The following is a 24,711-nucleotide window of genomic DNA, read 5'->3' on the forward strand; positions in this document are numbered from 1 at the left end:
GTTTGGGAATTGTATGCACCTTTTACAGTTTTCTAGAATGTCAGATGATGTGCAAGGAACTTGCTCATCTTAAAAATTGTTTTTAGTGGCCAGGCGCGGTGGCTCAAGCCTGTAATCCCAGCACTTTGGGAGGCCGAGACGGGCGGATCATGAGGTCTGGAGATCAAGACCATCCTGGCTAACACGGTGAAACCCCGTCTCTACTAAAAAATACAAAAAACTAGCCGGACGAGGTGGTAGGCGTCTGTAGTCCCAGCTACTCAGGAGGCTGAGGCAGGAGAACGGTGTGAACCCGGGAGGCGGAGCTTGCAGTGAGCTGAGATCCGGCCACTGCACTCCAGACAGGGCGACAGAGCGAGATTCTGTCTCAAAAAAAAAAAAAAAAAAAAAAAAATTGTTGTTAGTGCCCTAGGCTTTTATGTCTTTCTCTGCCCACTTCTGGGCATATTGCTGAATCCCTTATGCTCCAACTAGAACTCCTCTTCTTTGCCATATACTTCATTTCCTGCATTATTAACATTTTCTCTTCCTAAATCCCTCTCTGGTTGGTTGGTCTTCTAAAAATTCCTCCAATTTATCTATGTCTCTTAAAAGAAATTAGATGCTCACTTACTAAATATAGTATTAATGAGACCTAATCACTAGTGCTGAATTAGATTAATTACCTTGCTTGTTTTGAATGTGACACTCATCGATCAATTAATATTCCACATATGTGTGATCACCCCATTGTATTTCTGAAGACAGATTAATCTGACCATGCCTTTTGGAGGAAGATAGACCAAGATCAAATATTGCTTCCTTCTGCCACTTGCTATTTATATAACCTTGGACAAGTTACCTAATATCTTTGAGATCTAGTGTCCTCATATAAAAATGGATATGAGCACATTCCAGCATGTATCATTCAGTATTTGTTCTGAGAAGGTGAATTAGTGGAGAGGGGAGAGGAGAGAGAGGATTCTATATGTGATTAATTCCAAAGATTTGATCTTATGCAGTTGTGAGAGCCAATTAGATCATCAAGGTGAGGCTGAGGTTGGGCTATAGCCTGAAGTCATCAGGGCCAGCACTCCAGAAGAGATGAACATGAAGGACAAACTGTAACCTGCAATGCTAAACAGAATCAACTAGAATGTTCTGGAAGCCATGACTATCTCCCAGCCTCCAGTATGAATGATAGGGGTGACCTGCTGGGTAACTTGCTCCCTCCATCACACGCCTGGCCCACTCACCTGGCCCATGCTGGAGACCTTTTGAAGCTGAAGGATATGGCAATCGCTGGAGGTGTTCTAGATCTGGCTGCTTCCCCGAGCTGAAAGATGAACCACTTATCCACAGCAACATGCGTGAGCCACAGCAGTGCCTGGTGCCCTGCACTTAGTGCTGCCAGTTTCAGCAAATAAAAATAGAGAATGTCCAGCTACATTTAGATTTGAGATAAACAACAAATAATCCTTAGGCACGTATAAATGTGTCCCAAATATTGCATACGAATACTCTTTTAATATAAATACGTGTCATGCAGTATTGGGACATGCTTATACTAAGAAAATTATTTTTGTTTATCCCCATTCAAACTTAATTAGGCATTCTGCATTTTATTGGCAATTCTCACTGCATTGGCTTTCAGGAAAAGATGATGGCTTCTACTTTATGTCTGACTTCCAATTCAAGCAGAAAAAAAGTGTCTTGTGGGCAAATCAAGACCACCATGACGTGTTATCTCAAGCCCAGTAGGATGGCCACTATCAATAGAAAACAAGTATCAATAATGATATGAAGAAATTGGAACCCTTGTGCACTGTTGATGGGATGTAAAATCGTTCAGCCACTACAGAAAATGGTATGGAGTTTCCTCAACAAAAAATTAAAATAGAATTACCATATGATCCAGCAATCCCACTCCTGGGCATATTATTTCATATGAAGTGGAAAGGATTTTCTATCTTAACAGTTCCAGGATCCCTCTTAGTGAATAAACTCTTTGGGAAAATATCTTGTAATAAGTTAAGAACCAAAGTGATATTAGAGCGTGACCAAATCTCAAAAGAATTGAATGTTAAATGATTCTACCTAAAATAAAAAGAAAAACTTGATTGTCTTGGAAAACAAGGGAATGAGAAGCAAACTGGGGACAGAGAAACAAGGGGAAAAAGAGAGAAGTCAGCAAGATACAAAATTCTAGAGAAGAGTGAGGCTGGGTTCGGGGAGCTGAAGGACTTGCTCAGAGTCATGCTGTCTGACATTCCATTTGAATTTTGTCTTCTTAGTCAAATAGACTCTTCTCTGTTTCCTTCCACCTTCCACACACACACACACACACACACACACACACACACACACACCCCATTCACTACCATCCTACCTACACCAGTCACAGGCTTCAGTTTCGCTACTACAGTCATGAATGGAGAGAGGGGATTGTTACTGTTGTTGTGACTGTTTTCCAAGAAGCTGAGTGTCACCTTTGTGTACAAAACAGAGAGAGTATAAATTCAAAGGAAGAAGCAGCCATGAGAATATAAGGTACCTGGGAATTCGAACAAACCTAGAATAAGGTCATAGAGTTTGCCACACAGATTTAAGTCAAGTTTAAGATAAATTTATCCAGTCCTCAAGGAGTTGGAAGAATCCAGCTGACAGCTGAGATACGTTTTTTGTTTTGTTTTGTTTTGTGTTTTTTTGGTGTTAAAATGGCTTCTTCTCAGTAAAATGGTGGTCACAGCTGTTCCTTTTAAAGTGTCATTCTAATGTAATCTCCCAATTTAAAAACGATTGTCATAATGCTTTCTAGGAATACACACACACACACACACACACACACCACACCCCTACCTAGAAAACATATTGTGGAAGAATTACATACCAAATTGCTCACGGTTATTATGTGGAAATACAAGGCCTATGCAATCTTAGCATTAATATATTTTTGTGTTTTTATAACTATAACTGAGATTTTTGTAACTAATATATATTGCTGTTGTAGTTGGAAAAAATGAAGATTTGTAAAATCACTTGATAAAAGAAAATTTACAACTAAGTACCTCATCACAGTGAGAAATTTTAACATACTCCTTCTCAGCAATTGACAACTAAAACAGACACACACAAAAATAAAACTGTATGGATAGAGGGCATTTAAACAATCCAATTAGAAAACTTGATCTAAGGAATACATGTAAAACGCTGCACTTGACAAGTACAGAAGACATTGAACGTTCATAAACATTTCACTGTGTACTAGACCATAAAGCAAATATCCACAATTTTTAAATAATAAGCATCACACAGACCACATTCCTTGATATAATTGAGATGTAAACCAATGACAAAAAAATTTCAGTAACCCATAAGAACAAAAATAGATTATAATTGAAATTAATAAGCAAAACTGTTCACAATAAAAATACTATGTATCAAACATTGTGAGAGACAGTTAAAGTGATGGTTACAGGGGGAATTTATAGCCTAATATGTATATATACAGGTTGAGTATTCCTTATCCAAAATGCCTGGGACCAGAACTGATTCAGAATTAGAATTTTTTTCACATTTGGGAATATTTGCATTATATACTTACTGATAGAGCATTCTTAAACCAAAAATCTGAAATCCAAAATGCTCCAATGAGCATTTTTTTTTTTGAGTGTCATGTCAGTGCTCAAAAAAGTTTCAGATTTTGAGCATTTCAGATTTTGAATTTTTAGATTAGAGAGACTTAGTCAGTATTAGAAAAACAAAGAACTTGAAAATTAAGCTCTAAGCATCCAAAATAAGAAGGTAAAGAAAGAACTATGATAAGTTCAAAAGGATAAAAAGTAGAAAATAGCAAAGATAAAAAATAAAATTAATAAAATAGAAAACAAGTATACTGACATTCAATCCAGCCAAATGTAAGTTATATGCAACCAAACTAACAAAATTATGAACCACTGGAGAGATGGATCAGGAAAAAAGGAAAGAAACATGAAACAATACTAGAAATTTAAAGGAAACACAACTAAGGATGCATTAGGGATGAAAACACCACAAGGTTTTTAAAACTCTTGGCCAATAAATTTTAAAACTTAAGTGAGAGGACAAACTTCTAGAAAAATACTGAATTACTGGAGCTGACTCAAAAAGAAATAGAAAACATAAATGATTAATGACATAAAATCACTCATTTTAAATATTTCCACACAAAAGCACCATGTTCATTTTATGGTTATGATCTACCACATTTTAATTTCAATATTATACAATTTCTATGAAAGAATAAAAGGTGTGGAAACAATTCCCAAGTCATCTCCCAAGGTTAATATAACATTGACACAAATACTACACAAGGACAGTACAAGCACAGAAAATTATAGACACATCTCACATATGAACACAGACTCAAAACCCCCAAAACAATATCATCATGGCAAACCAAATACCAGCAATGAGTTAAAAAAAAAAAAAAAAAAAAACTGAAAATAGGTCATAACAAGTTTGGGTTTCTTATAAGACAGGAGTCTTGTTCAACTTTACAAAATCTTGTAATGAACCATTTCTGGCTGGGTTTGCATACTGACCCTTCCACTAAAACCAACAAAAGTTCAAAATAAGTCTGGGTGCAGTGGCTCATGTCTGTACCCCCAGGCTTTGAGAGGTCAAGACGGGTGGATCACCTGAGGTCAGAAGTTCAAGACCAGCCTGGCCAACATGGTGAAACCCCGTCTCTACTAAGAATACAAAAATTAGCCAGGCGTGGTGGCGCAAGCCTGTAGCTCTACCTACTCAGGGACTGAAGCAGGAGAATTGCTTGAACCCAGGAGGCAGAGGTTGCAGTGAGCCACTGCACTCCAGCCTGAGTGACAGAGTGATACTCTGTCTCAAAAAAAAAAACAATAATAATAATTAAAATAACATTTTTAAAAGTCATCTTATAAGCATCCAAGGACTGGCTAGAAAGTAAGTAATGCTCTGACCAGAGATCAAAGAGAGGTGGATAACCCAGAGAGCAGAGGAGCACTTTAACGTGTGATGACCTTCAGCATGAAGGCATTAATTGCATCCTGGAAAGTTAATCCTCAGTTTGTCACCACTCTGCAAGTACAGGAGACAAGGCCGAAAGTGGAGACAAATACGGGAGACAAGGCCACGCAAAGTGAGGAAAATAATAGGAAACATTCTCCTCCAAAGCAAGGATGCCAAAAGAAAAATTATTCAGTGACGCTTGTGAAAGCATGGTAAGGCCGACTTTACTAAGGACCACTGTGAAAGACATAAGGTCCCCTGCAATGGGATTTTTCAGTGGAGGAGAGAGATTGGGTCCAATTCTGAATACGGCCCAGGCAAGTGGGAATTTATAACCAAGGAGCAAGGTAAGGGTCAGTGGATGGAAAATTACTAAGAGAAAACATCAGGGATAAGGAGGATTCTGGCTAAACCCACCTGCCAGGATGTCTGTGGAAGGCTGTTCATGTGATCTGACATTACCCCAGGATGTGGGTGGAGGATGAGGGATATGATCAAGAATGATCAGATGATGGGGGTGGGAGGGTTCTTGCTAAAATGACTTAGTAGGGTTCTTGGCTAAAACTAGATTTGATAAGAAAGTGCACAGATAGGCCTAAGAAAAAGTTCAGAAGTCTGACTGAAGTTTGGCCACACAAAGAATCTTTGCCAGGACTTGTCCTCAAAATAAGGGTGTACTAGAAACAACACTTTCATTCTACACCCTCAGACGTCTACAAGAAGTAGCTGTCTGAAGTCTATCCTGTAACAAAGGGGGAAAAGCACTCTGAAGAAGTTTTAACACAACCAGTTCTCACACTGATCTGCAGCCTGACTTGGCAGAAACTGGGTGCCCCAAAAAACCTCAAGCAGAGAATTTTGTTTACAAGTGTCCTCGTAAAGGGCAGAAAGGTCAAAATGGTGGTAGTTGGAAGGAAAAGACTTCATAGTGACTTATATAACCACAGGTTGAGAGGAAAATATGAAAAGAGAAGAAACAACCATGTCATCAAAAGACAGAGGAAGAGTTAGAGAAGGACAAATTTGAGAGGCGGTCTACAAGCAGATGGAGAGTAGGATGGAGAGAGGCAAGAAAAGGAGGACCTTTCTACTGGCAGTCACAAAATTAACTGAGTGGTTTTTTAGATTGAAGCTATGGCCCTGAGGTTGCTTGTCCCTCATCTCCCAGATCTTTAAGATTATGTTGTGGCTCACACCTATAATCCCAACACTTTGGGAGGCCGAGGTGGGTGGATCACCTGAGGTCAGGAGTTCGAGACCAGCCTGACCAACATGGCGAAACCCCATCTTTGCTAAAAATACAAAAATTAGCCAGGCATGGTGGTGGGCACCTGTAAACCCAGCTGCTCCAGAGGCTGAGGCAGGAGAAACTCTTGAACCTGGGAGGCGGAGGTTGCAGTGAGCCGAGATCGCGCCATTGCAGTCCAGCCTTGGTGACAAGAGTGAAACTGTTCTAAAAAAAAAAAAAAAAAAAAAAAAAAAAAGATTATAATGTGGACTTCCCTTAGGCAGCGGCTAATGCCCCAAGGCAATTGCGTTTTCCCATTTTATATCTGAGGCTGCCACAAAGTGATAAAAACTAGGAGTCCCTTTCTGAGCTTTTCTACTCTTCAGTGGTATCTGCAAATTACAGAAATCCCCCTTGTTTCCATGATGACTTTGATGTAGTTAAGGCCTAGAATTTGCAGGTCCCTGGTTAACGTGCAGGAAGCCTTAACAATGAGACAGGCGCATACGTAACAGTGATCTTAAGCACAATTCAGCAATGGGATTGAGAGAATTTCACAGGGCACAGCCCATCCAGATACGAGGCTGTTTTAGTCCAAAATTCCTTTACACAGACCATCTCCAGCTGGAAAGAATTCATTGGCGTAGAATATATTATTGAACTGGTAGCCTGTAGGTATAGAGAAAAGGAAGTGTAGCCAGAACGAGTGTTTGTAAATGGCATTACCATGTTCTCTGCTTTGGAGAGAAACAGCCGGAATATAAGCTGGAAGCTTTCTGCATTGTTCCTGATTATTTCAGTGGCCTGAAGCCCCAGAATGCAGAATGACTTCTCACATGTATTGATCATTGGAAGGTCTCAGCCACTTGCACCCTCATTCACTGAGAAATTACTTAGTGTTTCTTTAATGTCATAGTTTCCTCTCTTTACTTTGCCAGAGTCCCCAGAGTGGGAAAAAATATGAGGTTATTATTTGACATTTAGGATTTTAAATACATGTAGAAAGTACGTCCCATAATATCAGAACCTTGATCTGAGTCTGTGACCCCCTGAAAGAAATCTATTTCTAGAGCAATTTATTTTTGACACTAACACTACTTGGAAACCCCTAGCCCATCCAAAGAGCAGATAAGGAACAACCAGGACATGGGCATAACCCCTTTGATGGAAAAGTCAGATACAGTTGACTCTTGAACAATGCAGGGGTTAGAGGAGCTAATCTCCCTCCCAGTTGAAAATCCACGTACAACTTTTGACTCCTCCAAAAACTTAATTCCTAATAGCTACTGTTGGCCTGAAGCCTTACTAATAACATAGTCGATTAACGTGCATTTTGTACATTATATGTATTATGTACTGTATTCTTACCATAAATTAATCTAGAGAAGAGAAAATGTTATTAGGAAAACCATAAGGAAGACAAAATATGTATACTATTCCTTAAGTGGAAGTGGATTGTTGTAAAGACCTTTACCCTGATTGTCTTCACATTGAGTAGGCTGAAAGGAGAGGAGGAAGAGGAGGGCTTAGTCATGCTATATCAGATGTGGCATAGGTGGAAGAAAATTCATGCATAAGTGGATTCATGCAGTTCAAACCCGCATGGTTCAAAGGTCAACTGTGGTCATTTTCTAAATGAGTGCAGAACCCCTACCCACCCAATGGAGCCCTGTATAGTACTGGCCTCCCAGCTTTATAAATGTTATTGGAATGGGAGAGTTCTCTGATTCCCCTCAGAATTAGTCTGAGGGGTGCCGTCTGCTTGCTTTCCCTACAGCTCAAACCCCCAGGGAGAACATGCAGATGGGCAGGTGCAGAGGCTGGCCCCACGGCAGCCTCTCAGAGTAGCCATCTGTGACTCCTGAAGCCCTTATGGATGTGTGTTACCAAGTTCTTTTAGATTTTCCATCTGCAGATGACTTGTATGTTAATCAGCTCAATGGATCCGGTGCCTTACCGCAAGGGCAGGGGGCCGGGGTGGCAGCCTTTTGTATCCCGAGTTCTTGCCTAGTGTACCAGAAGAATCAGATTACACGTGGGCTCGAAGGATGAGTGCAAGGTTTTATTGAGTGGTGGAGATGGCTCTCACTGAGATGAATGGGGAGCCGGAGGATGGCGAATGGAGTGGGATGGCGGTTTTCCCCCTGGAGTCGGGCCTCCCAGCGGCCAGACTCTTCTCCAGCTGCCCCTGCCTTAACTCCGCTAGGTGTCCAGTCATCCTTCCTCTTCCTCTTTCTCTGCCATGCTGTTCTGTCATCGCTGGTCTTCTAGTTCTGACATTCAGCTGCTTGTGCTTGTGTCTGTGCCCACTAAGGTCTCGGGTTTATATGGGCACAGGTTGGGGGGCATGGAGGACCAGAGTGGTCTTGAAAAATGCAACATTTGGGTGTGAAAACAGGAGTCCCCATTCTCACCTAGGTCCGTGGGGCAAAGGTCCAAGGGTGGAGCCTTCTCCAGGGACCACATTCTTCTTCTCTACCCAGCACTTTTCTGCCAACCTCCTGTATCATTATAAATAGAAAAAATGGTCTGGGCACAGTGGCTCATGCCTGTAATCCCAGCATTTTGGGAGGTTGAGGTGGGTGAATCACCTGAGGTCAGAAGTTCGAGAGCAGCCTGGCCAACATGGTGAAACACCGTCTCTACTAAAAATACACATATTAGCCGGGCATGTTGGTGCACGCCTATAGTCCCGGCGACTGGGAGGCTGAGGCAGGAGAATCACTTGAACCTGGGAGGCAGAGGTTGCAGTGAGCTGAGGTAGTGCCACTGCACTCCAGCCTGGGCGACAGAGCAAGACTGTGTCTCAAAAACAATAAAATAAATAAATAAATAGAAAAAATGGAGCAGAACACATGATGAGATACTGTTATTTGAGAAAATCAAAGCGCCCTGCTCTTATTGTTATTATTCTATTATACTCCAGTGTGTCACTTTATGAAATAACAAGACTACGACAGGGAGCAGGGAATTAGGCCATGGGAAGTTTATCTGGATGCAGCCGGAGCCTGTGAACAAGGAGACTAAATAGCCTACAGTGTTTAGGTGGCCTTTGAACACTCATATCTCCAATTTGTAGATCAGGTAGTGAGGTGTTGGGGAACAGAATAGGAGTGACAATAGGGAGGAGTGACACTTTGTGATGGTAGAACACTTAGCAGTTGGATCACCTCAAGAATTTGCCTTTTAAATACTACAATTGGCTAATACAGGAAATAAAATTTTCCTGGGTCTTCAATAATTCTTATACATTCAATGAGCAATGCTTGTAAATAATGTAAACCTAATGTTTTCTTAGATGAGATAAAACTGTATATGATTACTTCTTAAAGTCATAAATTAAATACTGCATATTATTTAGCCATTTCAAATTATTTAAGACTGTGACTCCACTGGCCAATAATATGTTTATCATTAGCATATACAATATCAACAAGGCAGAGCTTCCTTCTTAACATTTCTGTACTTAGTTATAAATATTCTCAGGTTGAAAAACATGCTAATTCATGTGAAGAAAACAATTCCCATACCTGTTAATTGATGTTATTGAGAGAAATTTACCTCACAAGGATATTATTTGTTACTATGGTTGCTGAACCCAATTTTTGTTACACCAGTGATTTCAAAACTCTAAGAGGATCAGTTAACCTACTTCCATGGATTCAGGTTATCTGTATGATCTAATTCTTTAGTCTAGTAAGAGTTCTTTCACTCAAGTTGGAAAACTTCAAGTAATAGAAACGTGATTCCTCTTCTAATTCTGAAGGCCTTTGCCCTTGATGGGCTTCTGAGAAATGTAACTTTAAATCCTTTCGGCCTGATGACTCTTAAAATTATTTTATTCTTAGAACTATAAAACTATACAAAAAAGCGAGAAAGCAAAATTACTTTTGCACCAACTTAATGCATATACATCAGCATATGTACTAATATATTATTGGTAATATATAATGATATATATAATAATGACATATATCATATATATCATTATATAAACATATATATCATAATTATATATGTTTACATATAATGGCATATTACATACTAATATGATATGTTATATATGTTAATATATGTCATGATATATTATATATAAATATATTAATATAATATATATTATCATGATATATTAATATATAATCATGATATATGAACATATATCAATATAATATATTATTATATATCTATATAATTATACTATTATATATTAATACATCAATATATAATATGTATCATTATATATTACCTATAATATATGAGAACATATGCTTATATATGTATTAAATTGGTGCAAAAGTAATTGTGGCTTTTGCCTTTTTTCTTTTAAATGGCAAAGTCCGCAATTACTTTTGCACCAATCTAAAATGTATATATACACAATCTAATTTGAATATTTCATGTCTGATTTAAGGTCACAACTTGTGGTATCATTCTACTCATATTCCCTTTGAGTCAGAAAATGCATTGAGCTGACACATTTACACTTTTTATTTCTACACTATTTAGCCGTACAATAAATTAGTTAATAACACTAACATGATTGAATAACAAGACTCAACACTTCGTTTATTTTTTTTCTCTTTTGCATATTATTATGAACTAATAGTTTTTCAGATTTATAGTGTGTCAACTGACCAAAACTATTATCCTCCTTTTGGTGCTCGAATTGTCTCAAGCACACCTTAAATTGGTTTCTGTGGTCTTTTGACATAACACCATTAATCTTCAAAAGCTTCCCTGCTTCCTGGCACAACCTGATAGTAGAGTTTCACATTGTACTTTCCAGCCCATATACGGAATCAACCATTTTCTAAGAGGTCCTGTGCTCTTGAACACTAGAGTAGATCACAGAATGTCCTTGCCCTGGACCTTGTCAGTGCACAGGGCTATAACCAATGTTTTCCAGCCATGGAACATCACAATTTATATTAATCTTTCCAACAGTGCAGCATTCCTATTTAAACTATTGATCCAGTTATTACATCTCCTTTTTCTTCTACTGAAATTGTTGACTTGCAATGAAACAAATTACTTACTTGCTTTACCAACAATATAAAAAACAAAAATTCTAAAGCAACAATTTAAAATTTAATCCAAACAAAAAATAGCTACCAAAGTTCACATGCTTAGGCAGTTTCTTTTGTTTTTAGACTGCATTCCAGGAAGCATTTGAAGTCAAATTAACTTGTTCTAGATTTCTGTGGTTATATAAGCACTTATCTGATGGATAGTTTGGTTTGACAATTTTAGTTCACTCTCACTTTGAGAGTATTGGCATTAGAATGGCTATACTGGAACGCTCTATAAAAGTGGAGGCTTTCAAACACTCCCATTTTCTTGGAGATTGTTGGTAAAAGGAGAAAGAAGCTACTCTCTACTAGTCCACTGAGAAATAATAGGAAACCTCAGCTCAGTTTCCAAATTTCTCATGTACAGAAATTTTGTTTCACCACTGGGTTACCCACCTAGAGTATGTATGAAAGACCATCTGTATAATTTATATACACACAAGATATAAATATATGTGTATAAATAATATATACAGGCATATAGTGAATGATCAGATTTTTAAAATTGTTTCTTCTATTTTTTTATTTTCTAGCAATAAGAACCTACATATTTTCATATATTCATTTCATTTTTGTTAACTCTACAAATTCCTATCTTGCTCTTAAAGCTTTCAAATTTATTTTCATTCCTCATCTGAGCTACAAGCTCTTCTTTGTTTTATGATATACCTCTTCCCCTTGCCAGTCATGCTACCAATTGTTATATCAAAGCTTACAACATACAAATTCAAATAAGATTTCAACATTGAACCTCAATGGGAAGTCACTTTTTTGCCTGAGTAATACCCAAACATCTTTAAAAACAAATTCATAATGCTGAATTTATTCATTACTTCAAGATCATTGTGCTGAATTCAGTCATTACTATTGGTCCTGTATTGGTTATTTCAGCTATTGCTAAATCCTGAAGGCTGTAAGTTGGCAACTCGCAGGCTGTTCCAGCTCACCAAAATGTTTGGTTCATGTGGTGTTAGCCTGCAAAATAATTGTTTAATAATGACAAAGTACATGTAACACAAAATTTACCCCTTAATTATTTTTTATTTTATTATTTTTTTTTATTTTTGAGACAGAGTCTCACTCTGTTGCCCAGGCTGGAGTGCAGTGGCGTGATCTCAGCTCATTGCACCCTCCACCTCCAAGGTTCAAGAGATTCTCATGCCTCAGTCTCCCAAATAGCTGGGATTATAGGCACCTGCCACCATGCCCAGCTAATTTTTACATTTTTAATAGAGAAAGGCTTTTGCCATGTTGGCCAGGCTGGTCTCGAACTCCTGACCTCAAGTGATCCATCTCCTTTGGCCTCCCAAAGTGCTGAGATTATAAGTGTGAGTCATGGTGCCTGGCCATCTTAATCATTTGTAAGAGTACAGTTCAGTGGTATTAAGCACATTCATATTGCTGTGCAGCCATCACCAGAACTTTTTATCTTATATCCATTTAAAAATTCCTCTATATCCATTTAAAAATTCCTCATTTTCTCCTCCTCACCCCAGTCCCTGGCAACTACCATTTCACTTTTGGTCTCTATGAATTTCACTGCTCTAGGTACCTTATACAAGCGGAACTATACAGTATTTATCTTTTTGTGAGTGGTTTATTCCACTTAGCTTAATGTCCTCGAGGTTCATTCATGTTGCAGCATGTGTCAGAATTTCCTTTCTTTTTACGGCGAAATAACGCTTTTATATATACAAATGTGCTATATGTATATGCTACATTTCATTTAACCATCCATCTGCGGATAGAGAGTTGAGTGGCTTCCGGCTGCTTCTCTCTGGCTCAGGCCCGTCGCTCCAATAGGATGTGCAAGTGTCATGGACTTCATACTGCTAGGAAGCTCCGTAGTCACCGATGAGACCAGAAGTGGCATGATAAACAGTACAAGAAAGTCCATTTGGGTACAGCCCTGAAGGCCAACCCTTTTGGAAGTGCTTCTCGTGCAAAAGGAATCGTGCTGGAAAAAGTAGGAGTTGAAGCCAAACAGCCAAATTCTGCCATGAGGAAATGTGTCAGGGTCCAGCTGATCAAGAATGGCAAGAAAATCACAGCCTTTGTACCCAACGACGGTTGCTTGAACTTAATTCAGGAAAACGATGAAGTTCTGGTTGCTGGATTTGGTCGCAAAAGTCATGCTGTTGGTGATATTCCTGAAGTCCGCTTTAAGGTTGTCAAAGTAGCCAGTGTGTCTCTTTTGGCCCTATACAAAGGCAAGAAGTAAAGATCAAGATCATAAATTTTAATGGTGAAAACACAGTAGTAATGGATTTTCATATGCCCAAAAAAAGAAAGTTGAGTGGCTTCCACCTGTCGGCTGTTAGGAATAATACTGCTATGAACATAGTTGTACAAATATCTCCTTGAGAATCTGGTCTTAATTATTTGGGGTTTATACCCAGAAGTAAAATTGCTTGATCATATGGTAATTCTAGTTTTGATTTTTAGAAGAACTGCCATATTATTTTCCATAGCAATTACACCATTTTATATTTTCACCAACAGACCACAAAAGTTAAAATTTCTCTACACCTTCACCATCACTTGTTATTTTCTTTTTTACATATTTAATGGCCATGATAATGAATATGAGATGGTATCTCATTGTGATTTTGATTTGTACTTCCCTACTGATTAGTGATGTTGAATATCTTTTCATGTGCTCTTTGGTCATTTGTATATCTTCTTTGGAGAACTATCTACTCAAAACCACACAATATTTTAAATTGGTTTGAGCTAGGAATCCTAGAGTAGGCTTTGACCCCAGGGCTTCGAAGATTATCAATTCTGGCAGGTTATGAGGGAGAGAGGCATGTGAGGAACCCACTGAGGGCCATGAGCTACCATCCACCCCAGGTGGTCTGCAAATTTGAAAGGATTACTGTCTCAACTACCCGCCTCACCCTACACTGAACTTCATGTATATCAGCTCCATTCATTTTAAAAAACACTTTGGCCTAAGGCAAATGAGGACCTTGGAGAGCAGTTTGAGGATAATCTTTCAGAGCCCTGCCTAACCTAGAAGAAGCTATCAATGTCTACCACCACATTTCTTTACGTATATTTCCCTATTCCCTCCCACCAAGCTCAACCTCAATTCACTGGAGCTCAGTAGTATCTGCTCCTTTTGGAAGAGACTTTTGTGCTCTACTTCAAGACTCTGTCCACCAATCCCAATTGTATTCTCTACTGCTTGCCCTGTTATACTAAATTTGGTCCATGTATTAGTCTCCTTGGGCTGCCATAATAACATACAAAAGTCTGGGTGTCTTAAAAAAAATAGGTATTATTTTCTCACAACTGTGGAGCCTAGAAGTTCATAGTCAAGGTGCTGACAAGCTCAGTTTCTGTTGAGGGCTCTCTTCCTGACTTGCAGACTGCCACCTTCTTGCTGTGTCTTCATATCACCTTTCTTCTTTTTATATGTAGATATCTATCTCTCTCTCTGTCTCTCTTCCTTATTCTATAAGGCTATTGGTCTTATCAGGTTAGGGTCCCATTCTTATAACTTTTTTCACCTGAGTTACCTCTTAAAGATACTATTTTCGAAACAGTCACATGGGGGGTTAAGGGGGTGAATTTTCAGGGAGCACAATTTAGTCTAGAACAGCCTGCATCCTAATTTATGTTCGCTGCCTAGCCTCTATAGGCTATTAACTTTATAACTTCTGAAACACAGAGTCTAATTTTACTATTTACATTACTATATATTATACTTATAAATCACCCATTTACTAGCTGGGACAACTTAATTTCTTTGCCTACCCATTCGGTTACCTTTTATCATTTGCTGCTGCTCATCAGTATCTATGATTCACTTTCTTCCATATTTTCAATAGTAAACTACTGGTTACATTTTCAATCTCTTCATTTCTGTTTAGGTGAGTCTCTGAGAAAATCCTAAAAAATTTAAGGATCTTTAGCCATAAACTCCAAAACTCAGCATACTCATCTTTATGTCCATCTATCCAGTTTCAATAAAAGTGCTAATGCTTTTTTTTCCCTAATATCTGATAAACATCCTTTAATCAGAACGAGATCTCTACCTTGGCCTTTGCACTCACATCCTCATCTTGGAAAATATCTCAGTATTCCGGCACTTTTAGAACTAGAACTCTGCTTGCTTGTCTAAGTAACCAGTAGCTAGGGTCTTATTCCCTGTTAGTAGACTTTCTGGTTGCTTGCCCTCTGCTTGCCCAACTCCTAAGCCCTACAAGGCCAAGAACTGCATTGTGTCTTCCTTTGTCTCACTAGTGCTTCAGTCCCTGCAGTATAGTGGTCCTCAATATCTGTTTTATTAATTGTCTCTTGGATTTCTGAATACCACCAGTTTTTTATTCCCCTGTTGGGATACCTAGTTATTAAACAGTGAACTGCAGACCAACTAATGTGTAAAACCACCACCTGTTATCTGTTGGCTTACTTTCTGGTTATCGTTACCTGTTCTATACTCTGGATTCCCTACCAGCATTTGTAGCAATGATTCCTGGGTCTATTCCAGTTGGACAATTTCATTTGCAGAAACTGGGCTATTATTTACTGGATCCAAAGCATGACACTAGCCACAGTGTGACTGTAGCAATTTATCTAATATCTCTACATCCTGGCTTCTTCATCTTTTGAGGGAAAATGTAAGACTAGGTGATCTCTATATTGCCTCCTCCTCTTCAATCTGGGCTCAAGGACTGTTTTGACTAATAGAATATGAGAAAGGTGACAATGTGCAGACCTTTAGACCTAGAAATTGGTAGTTTCCACTTCTGACTCTTGGAGCATTTACTCTTTGAGCCCTGAGTGATGATGTTAAGAAATACAATGATTCTGCTGGAGAGATCATAAAGGTGGGCTGTGAGACTATAGACAGATAGAACAAATCATCTGAGATCAGACTTTCAACTGTCCCTGCCAAGGCACGAGACATGTGAGTGAAACCCTCTTGGACCCTCCAAACCAGGCAAGCCTCCAGCTGAAAAACACAAGTGAACCAGCGGATACCATATAGAGCAGAAGAATTACTCAGCTGAGCCCTCTCCAAATTCTTAACCCACAGATCATAAACACAATTAATTGATTGTTCTTACAAACCCTACGTTTGTAATATTTGTTATGCAGAGATAACCAGAAAAGGTGCTTAGAGTTTTAGAAATTTAAAATGGAAACTCTGCTTCTAGAAATATTATAGTCTACATATGCTCAAAACCTTTCCATTACAAAACACGTTAAAACACTGGATAAACATTTTTTTCAAAATTATTTTAAATGCATAGTTAAGCTCACAAGAGAATAAGAAAGTATTCAGAAGTGAAGGATCCCAGAATGAATCTAGACTAGTAAGCAGGCGCTAAAGCTGGCAGCCACCCCAAGGGCGTTGGCTGACCTCCAAATAGCAAGAGACTTGGGTTTTAATAGCTGAAAGTCTTAGGCCTTCACAAAATATGGAATTGAAGTTGAAATGCTGAACAAAGCCAAGAGCCTAAAGGGCTACACTCTGAAAGGGAGACCGAATAGAAAAATATCAGCCTTGCTAAAGGATATAACTGGGAACTATTTTTGGCCTTGAGTGAAGGAAAATACAAAAAGAACATCTCCTCTGAGAATCTGTTAACAGAAGCAGTCCTCCCACAATGTATACATGTATCAAAATATAACATTTTAACCTATAAATATATGCAATTATAGTTATTACTGTCAATTTAAAAAATAAAAACGTAACAACAAACAAGAAGCATTCCTCAAATAAATTTGTGGATCCAACTCAGAACTATCTACATGCTCCAAGAAAGCTAAGAAATTAATATAAAGTGGCCTGACACTGGGAACAGTTCCAGGTGCTCAACAAAAGCAAAGGCAAATTCCCTATAAATAATTGATTCTCAATCCTAATGTAGTAGGATTTCTACAGATAAAGGTTGTGGTGGGCTGGAGCTGTCTCATGCAGACTTACTTGAGAAAGCCAATTGTGTGCACCTTTTTTCAACTTCACATTCAGTGATGTCAAACTAGCAATACTAACGGGCAGACAGTATCAAAATTGACTATCATGGGAACATTTATACCATAGAAATTGGCAAACAAATTTGGCTTTTTATAATAGGAACCAGTTTATTAGCACTACACTAGATAAAGGCTATATATATATATATATATATATATATATATATATATAAAATAAGCTTACTACTGGAAACAACACACAAAAGAGACATTAGAAAGATTTTTTTAAAACAGCATAATTAAACCCCTAAAAGATTCCTGTGTTAAAATATAAGATAAAGAATATAAGTAGGAGGCCAGACATGGTGGCTCACACCTATGATCCTAACACTTTGGGAGACCAAAGCAAGTGGATCACTTGAGGTCAGGAGTCTGAAACCAGCCTGGTCAACATGGTGAAAACCTGTCTCTACTAGAAATGCAAAAAAATGAGGCAGGTGTCGTGGTGGGCACTTGTAATCCCAGTTACTTGGGAGGCTGAGGCAGGAGAATTGCTTGAACCCAGGAGGCAGAGGTTTCAGTGAGTTAAGATCATGCCATTGCACTCCAGTTTGGGTGACAGAGCAAGACTGTCAAAAAAAAATGTGTGTGTGTGTGTGTGTGTGTGTATATGTGTGTGTGTGTGTGTATGCATGTGTGTATATATTTTATATATATATATATATAGAGAGAGAGAGAGAGAGTGGTAATCTTAGATATGTTTACACAAAAGAGAAAAACATAGACATGGACAAAGAATAAGAGATGACATATAGTGGTACTCAAATACCTGTTTATTTGATCTGCTTATTTGGTACTCAAATATCTGTTCCAGAGAAGTGACTAGAAACACCTAAAGCAAGGAAGGAGAAGGAAGCAAGGCAGCCTGATCATCTGGGAATCTGCTAGGAACCTAGGGAAGCTCCTTAATGCAGATAAAGAGTGAGTGGCCCTCAGTGATCCACATTCCCACCACAGACTCCTGTAATCCTAGTCATAGGAGAGTTTCTAGATACTAGCAGGCCCAAAACTTACCTAGGGAGCTGCCTGGAGCCTGCATGAAGGCATTGTTCCTGAAAGGGAACTCCTGCTGAGTCCCACATACCCCTGAGCCCTAAGCAGCTACAGTAAGACACCCTATTGAGAGCCCAACCCCCACCAGACAACATCCTGGATAAAAAGCCCAATAGTTACTGCATCTCCACATTGCTGGAGCTCCATTGACATTCCCGGCCTGCAGTCATGGCCATGGCTGAAGTGAGCCATTGGCAATTCCATGCTGCCCCCGCAGCAAAACAACTGTGCATTTTGCATGTCCCAAGGAAACACTCCCCTACCAGCAGCAACTGCTACTGTGGCCTACGACCACCTTGAAAAAACAAGAGAAAAACAAGTATTCCCCATGCACCTAAATATAGCTGCTGCCACTGAAAGCAGTCCCAGACTTGCAAGCAGAAGGACTAGAATACAATCACTGCCACTCAACCCAAGCATTTCTCTAGGGACCTGGATATCTCCCCCTGACTACCACAGTCAGTGCGTGCACACACCATCATAGGGCTTAAGAACAATCTTCCTGGCCCAGGTTTGATTTTCCAGTGCCTAAGCACACCATTCAGGGGCCTGAGGACCACACAGATCAATCCATCACCATTAGCACCTGAGCATTCCTTTTGAAGGTCTGAAGTTTGTCCCACCCAACTTGCTGCTACCACCACAGCTGGCATCCACCCACATACACCACCAAGTCTGGGAATTGACTCACCTAGCCCATCAGAGTCACCACCAACACCAGCGCAAATTGCCTAGGAGCCAGATAATTATCCTGCCACTGCTACTAACATCACCAAGACCACGCCTGCTGTCCAGCGGTCCAAGAACTTGCCCACCCACCTAGCCCATGCCTGATACCACTGGCACCCAAGTAAGTCTCCTTGAGGAACAAGAATCAGTTTGAACTTGGAACACTAGTGGCAGTATACAACACACTTGGACCCAAAGACAAGAATGTGTGGCCTACTGCTACCACCACTGGGGCCCAAGGAGAGGCCCACCTGGTGTCCAAGTCCCCAGCAAAACTTCACCACAGCCTCCACTAACCACTGCACTCTAAGCCACTGAGGAAATTACAGACATTATTGATGCTTTTTACGACTAAGAAATTATAAATTATATGGAGACTACATCACTCCACATATCCAAAATCAAAGCCAAGTACCCTACCCAATCAACACCAGAGATATATCTTCAGGAAAAAAGTCCTGCCCTATGATAGCAAAATCAGAAAATTGAAAGACGCAACTGTTACACCAAATGTGCAGATGTCAATGTAGGGACACAGGAAATATTTTTAAAACAAGGAAATATAACGCCTCCAAAGGAACACAATAATTCCTCAGCAACAGTACCCAATCAAAAACAATTTTGAAATCCCAGAAGAATTCAAAATAATATTAGAGAAGCTTAGTGAAATCCAAGATAATTCAGAAAAACAATACAAAGAAATAAGAAAAATAATTCAGGAAATGAATGATAAAATTACCCAAAAGATATATATTATTTTAAAAAACTAGAAAAAAATTGGAACTGAAGAATTCATTAAATAATATACAAAATACATTCAAAGTTCCAATAATAGGGTAAATCAAGCAGAAGAAAACATTTCAGAACTTGAAGACAGGTCTTCTGAAATAGCATAGTCAGATAAAAATTTTAAAAAACTAAAAAAAAATGAACAAAGCCTATAGGAGATATGGGGTACCATAAAATAAGCAAATGTTCAAATTTCCAGTGTCCAAGAAGGCAAAAAGGAAACACAGAGGATGGAAAAAATTATTTAATGTGTTAATAGCTGAAAACTTTCTAAGTCTAGCAAAAAAATTGGATATCCAGATACAAGAAGCTCAGAGATCTCTAAACAGATACAATTCAAAAAGATCTTATTCAAGACCTGGCACATCATAGTCAAAGACAAGAGATTTCTAAAAACAGTAAGAGAAAGTTATCTACTTACTTATAAGGAAACTCCCATCAGACTAACAGCAGATTTCTCGGCAGAAACCTTACAAGCCAGGAGAAAATGGTGTGTTGTATTCAAAGTGCTGAAAGAAAAAAAAAAGCTGTCAGTCAAGGATACTATACCCAGCAAAGTTATCATTTATGAATGAAGGAGAAATAAAATCTTTCTTTCCCAAAAAAGCAAATGCTGTAGGAATTCATTACCACTAGACCTGTCCTATAAAAAATGCTTAAGGGAGTTCTACACCTGTAAACAAAAATACAATATATAATTGTGAAAACACACAAAAGTTAAAAACCCATCACAGAGCAAACACAAAAAGAGCAAGAGAAAGGACTCAAATGCTACCAGTATGGAAAACCACCAAACAATATTAAACAATTGTCTGTAAAAGGATTTAAACACTATCACTACAGAATACCATCAGTCATAGTAAACAATAAATTCAAATTGTCGCTTTTTGCAGCTGACATAATCTTTTATCTAGAAAATACTAAAGATCCAACCAAAAAACTCTTAGACCTAACACATAAACTTAGTAAGTTTTCAGGATACAAAATCAACATACAAAAATCAGTATTTCTATACATAAGTAATGAACTGACTGAGAAAGAAATTAAGAAGGCAGGCTGGGTGCAGTGACTCACGCCTGTAATCCCAGCACTTTGGGAGGTCAAGGCGGGTGGATTGACCTGAGGTCAGGAGTTTGAGACTAGCCTGGCCAAAATAGTGAAACCGTGTCTTTACTAAAAATACAAAAAATTAGTCAGGCCTGGTGGTGGGTGCCTGTAATCCCTGCTACTCAGGAGCCCGAGGCAGGAGAATTGCCTGAACCTGAGAGGCGAGGGTTCCAGTGAGCCAGGATTGTGCCACTGCACTCCAGCCTGGGCAACAAGAGCAAATCTCTGTCTCAAAAAAAGAAAAAAAAAAAAAAAACAGAAATTAAGAGGGCAATGTTATTTATGATAGCTATAAAAGTAAAAATAAAGTAACTGAGAATAAATTTAACCAAGGAGGTGAAAGAACTTTCTACAAGGAAAACTACAAAATACTAATGAAAGAAATTGAAGAGAACACAAACAAATGGAAAGACATGCCATATTCATGAATCAGAAGAGTTAAAATCATTAAAATGACCACACTACCCAAGGGAATTATTATATTTATCATTATTTTTCATAGAAATAGAAAAACCAATCCTGAAATTTGTATGGAACCACAAAAGAGCCCAAATAGTCGAAGCAATCCAGAGCATAAAGAACAAAGCTGAAGGCATCACACTACCTGGCTTCAAAATATATAAAAGGCTATAATAACCAAAACAGCATGGTATTGGTATAAAAACAGACACAGAGCCCATGAAACAGAATAGAGAACCCAGAAATAAACCTACATATTTACAGCCAATAGATTTTCAACAAAAGTGCCAAGAACATATACTGAGAAAATGATACCTTTTCAATAAACAGTGCTAGGAAAGTTGGATATCTATATGCAAAAGAATGAAACTCTACTCTCGTCTCTCACCATACACAAAAATCTACTGAAGATGGATTAAATACTTAAATGTAAACCCCAAAACTTTAAGTCTATAAGAAGAAAGTATAGGAGAAACACTTGGTCTAGGTAACTATTTATAGCCAAAACCTCAAAAGCACAGGCAACAAAAGCAAAATAGGCAAATGGGACTATATTAAACTAAAAAACTTCTGCATAGCAAAGGGCATCCAGTATATACAAGGAACTCAAGCAACTCAACAGTAAATAATAATAATAATATTCCCATTAAAAAGTGAGCAAAGGACATGAATAGCTTATTGCTCATAGGCTATAAACCTGTACAACATGTTACAGTACTGAATACTGTAAGCAATCAGATTTCAATGATAACGATTTGTTTAAACACAGCTAAATATAAAGGTATGACTTGAGCTATGATGTTATGACTGCTATGATATCTCACTAGGCAACAGTAATTTTTCATTTTCATTATTATTATTATTATTATTATTATTATTTGAGACAAAATCTTGCTCTGTCGCCCAGGCTGGAGTGCAGCAGCATGATCTCAATTCACTGAAACCTGCGCCTTTCAGGTTCAAGCAATTCTCATCCCTCAGCCTCCTGAGTTGCTAGGACTACAGGCGGCCTACCACCAGGTCTGGCTAATTTTTTGTATCTTTAGTAGAGACAGGGTTTCACTATGTTGGCCAGGCTGGTCTTGAACTCCTGACGTTGGGAGCCACTCGCCTAAGCTTCCCAAAGTGCTGGGATTACAGGTGTGAGCCACCACGCCTGGCCTCAGATTCATTATTATCTTATGAGACCAGTATCATATATGCAGTCCACTGATCAAAATGTCATTATGCAGCACATGACTGTCTATGCATTGGAAATATTTTCTCCCAGTTCATGGCCTTTTATTTTCTTAACGTTATCTTTCAAAGAACAAAATATTTCATTTTTATGAAGCCCAATTAATTTGCCAGGTATTTTTACTTCTAAAGGTCATGATTTTTGTGGTCTACGTAAAATATTTTGCCTATCCCAAGACCAGGAAGCTTTTCTCCTATGATTTTAGTTTTATAGCTTTATATGTAATGTTCACTTTATTTATATTGATAGCTTTATATTTTATGTTTCAAGTAAATTTTTGTGTATGGTATGATATAAAGGTTGTGTTTCATTTCTTTTCTTATGGATATCTGGTTATTCTAGCACCATTTGTTGAGAAGACTATTCCTCCCCCTTAATTTCTTGGCACCTCATTGAAAATTGATTAAATGTGTGTGTGTATGTGTGTTGACATATTTCTGAACTCTACTCTATTCGATTAATGTATTTTTACATTCTAATGTTAGAACAACATTGCCTTGATTACTATAGTAAATCTTGACATTGGATAATGTTAAGTCCTACAATGTTATTCTTTCTCAAAATGCTTTTTGGCTATTCTAACTTCTTTCCAAATACACATTTTTCTTTTTCTTTTTCTTTTTTCTTTTTTTTTTTTTTTTTGAGAAAGGGTCTTATTTCATTGCCTAGGCTGGAGTGTAGTGGCACAATCTCAGCTCACTGTAGCCTCAACATCCCGGGCTCTAGCGATTTTCCCACTTCAACCTCCTTAGTAACTGAGACTACAGGCATGTACCACCACGTGTAGCTAATTTTTGGATTTTTTGTAGAGATGGGTTTTTGTCACGTTGTACAGGCTGGTCTCAAACTCCTGAGTTCAAGTAATCCTCCTGCCTGCGTCTCCCAAAGTGATGGGATTATAGGCATGAGTCACCATACCAGCCACAATTTTTAATACATATTTTTTCTTTTCGCTAAAAAAATGTTCTAATTTTGCTTGTGATTTATTATTTAACCCATGGGCTGAAATTCCATATTTGGGGATTTTCCCGATGTCTTCTGTTAGTGGCTTCTAATTTAATTTTGTGTAGTCAGGGAAGATAATATGTATGAACTCTTTTACTCACAATACTTCTGACACTGAATATCTGTCCCACACCAACCAATTCTCCAATACTCTAGACACCAACTAGGTATCCTACAATTTAATTCAATTCTGACTTTATACTCCCAGAGTTAAGGCAGACTCCCACAAGACTGCCCCCATTTCAGACACCAGTTGAAATCCTGATCTTCCTATACTTTTGAGCAGCCAGCTATTAATCAGGGAGTCCTATGAACCCCTCTTTGGATTTGATAATTTATTTGAACAGCTCACAGACTTCAAGAAAACACTTTACTTAGTATTACCAGTTTATTGTAAAGAATATAAGTCAGAAAGGGCAAAATGGAAGACATGCATAGGACAACGTATAGAGGGTGTGGGGTGTGGCCCAGAGCTTCCATGCCCTCTCTGGGCATGCCACCATCCCAGCACCTGGATATATTCACCAACCTGGATGCTCTCAAAACCACATCACTTAGGGGTTTTGTGGAGGTTTCATTACGTAGACATGATTGGTTAAATCATTGAATACTGGTGATTAACTCAACCTCCAGCCCATCTCCCTTCCCTGATGTCAGGGTGTGGAGCTGAAGGTTCCAACTCTCTAATCATGCCTTGTTCTTTCTGGTGACCCACCACCAACCTGGAACTATCTAGATGTTCCCAACTACCAATCATCTCATTGACATACTAAAGACACTCTTATCATTCTAAAGATTCCAAGGATTTTAGGAGCTATGTGCCAGGACCTGAGGACAATGACCAAACATTTGTTTTCCATTATGTTACAATGTATAATTTCAGTTCCTTAAGATGTATTCACACCTGCTTTATGAACCAGTTTATGACGCATATTAGTGAGTGTTTTGTGTGTATTCAAAAAACATTTGTGTTTTGATTTTGTTGGATGAAGTCTTCCACAAACGTACACTAGTTTAATTTGGTCAACAGTAGTTAA

General features: G+C 38.5%; 1 pseudogene; it reads left to right on the forward strand.

Moving 5' to 3' along the window:
• The first annotated feature begins 13,108 nt into the window (after positions 1-13,108).
• LOC103246285 (small ribosomal subunit protein uS12-like) lies at positions 13,109-13,630 on the forward strand (annotated as a pseudogene).
• The last annotated feature ends 11,081 nt before the right edge of the window (positions 13,631-24,711 follow it).

Source organism: Chlorocebus sabaeus, chromosome 27, assembly GCF_047675955.1.
Source record: "Chlorocebus sabaeus isolate Y175 chromosome 27, mChlSab1.0.hap1, whole genome shotgun sequence".
Lineage (NCBI taxonomy): Eukaryota > Metazoa > Chordata > Mammalia > Primates > Cercopithecidae > Chlorocebus > Chlorocebus sabaeus.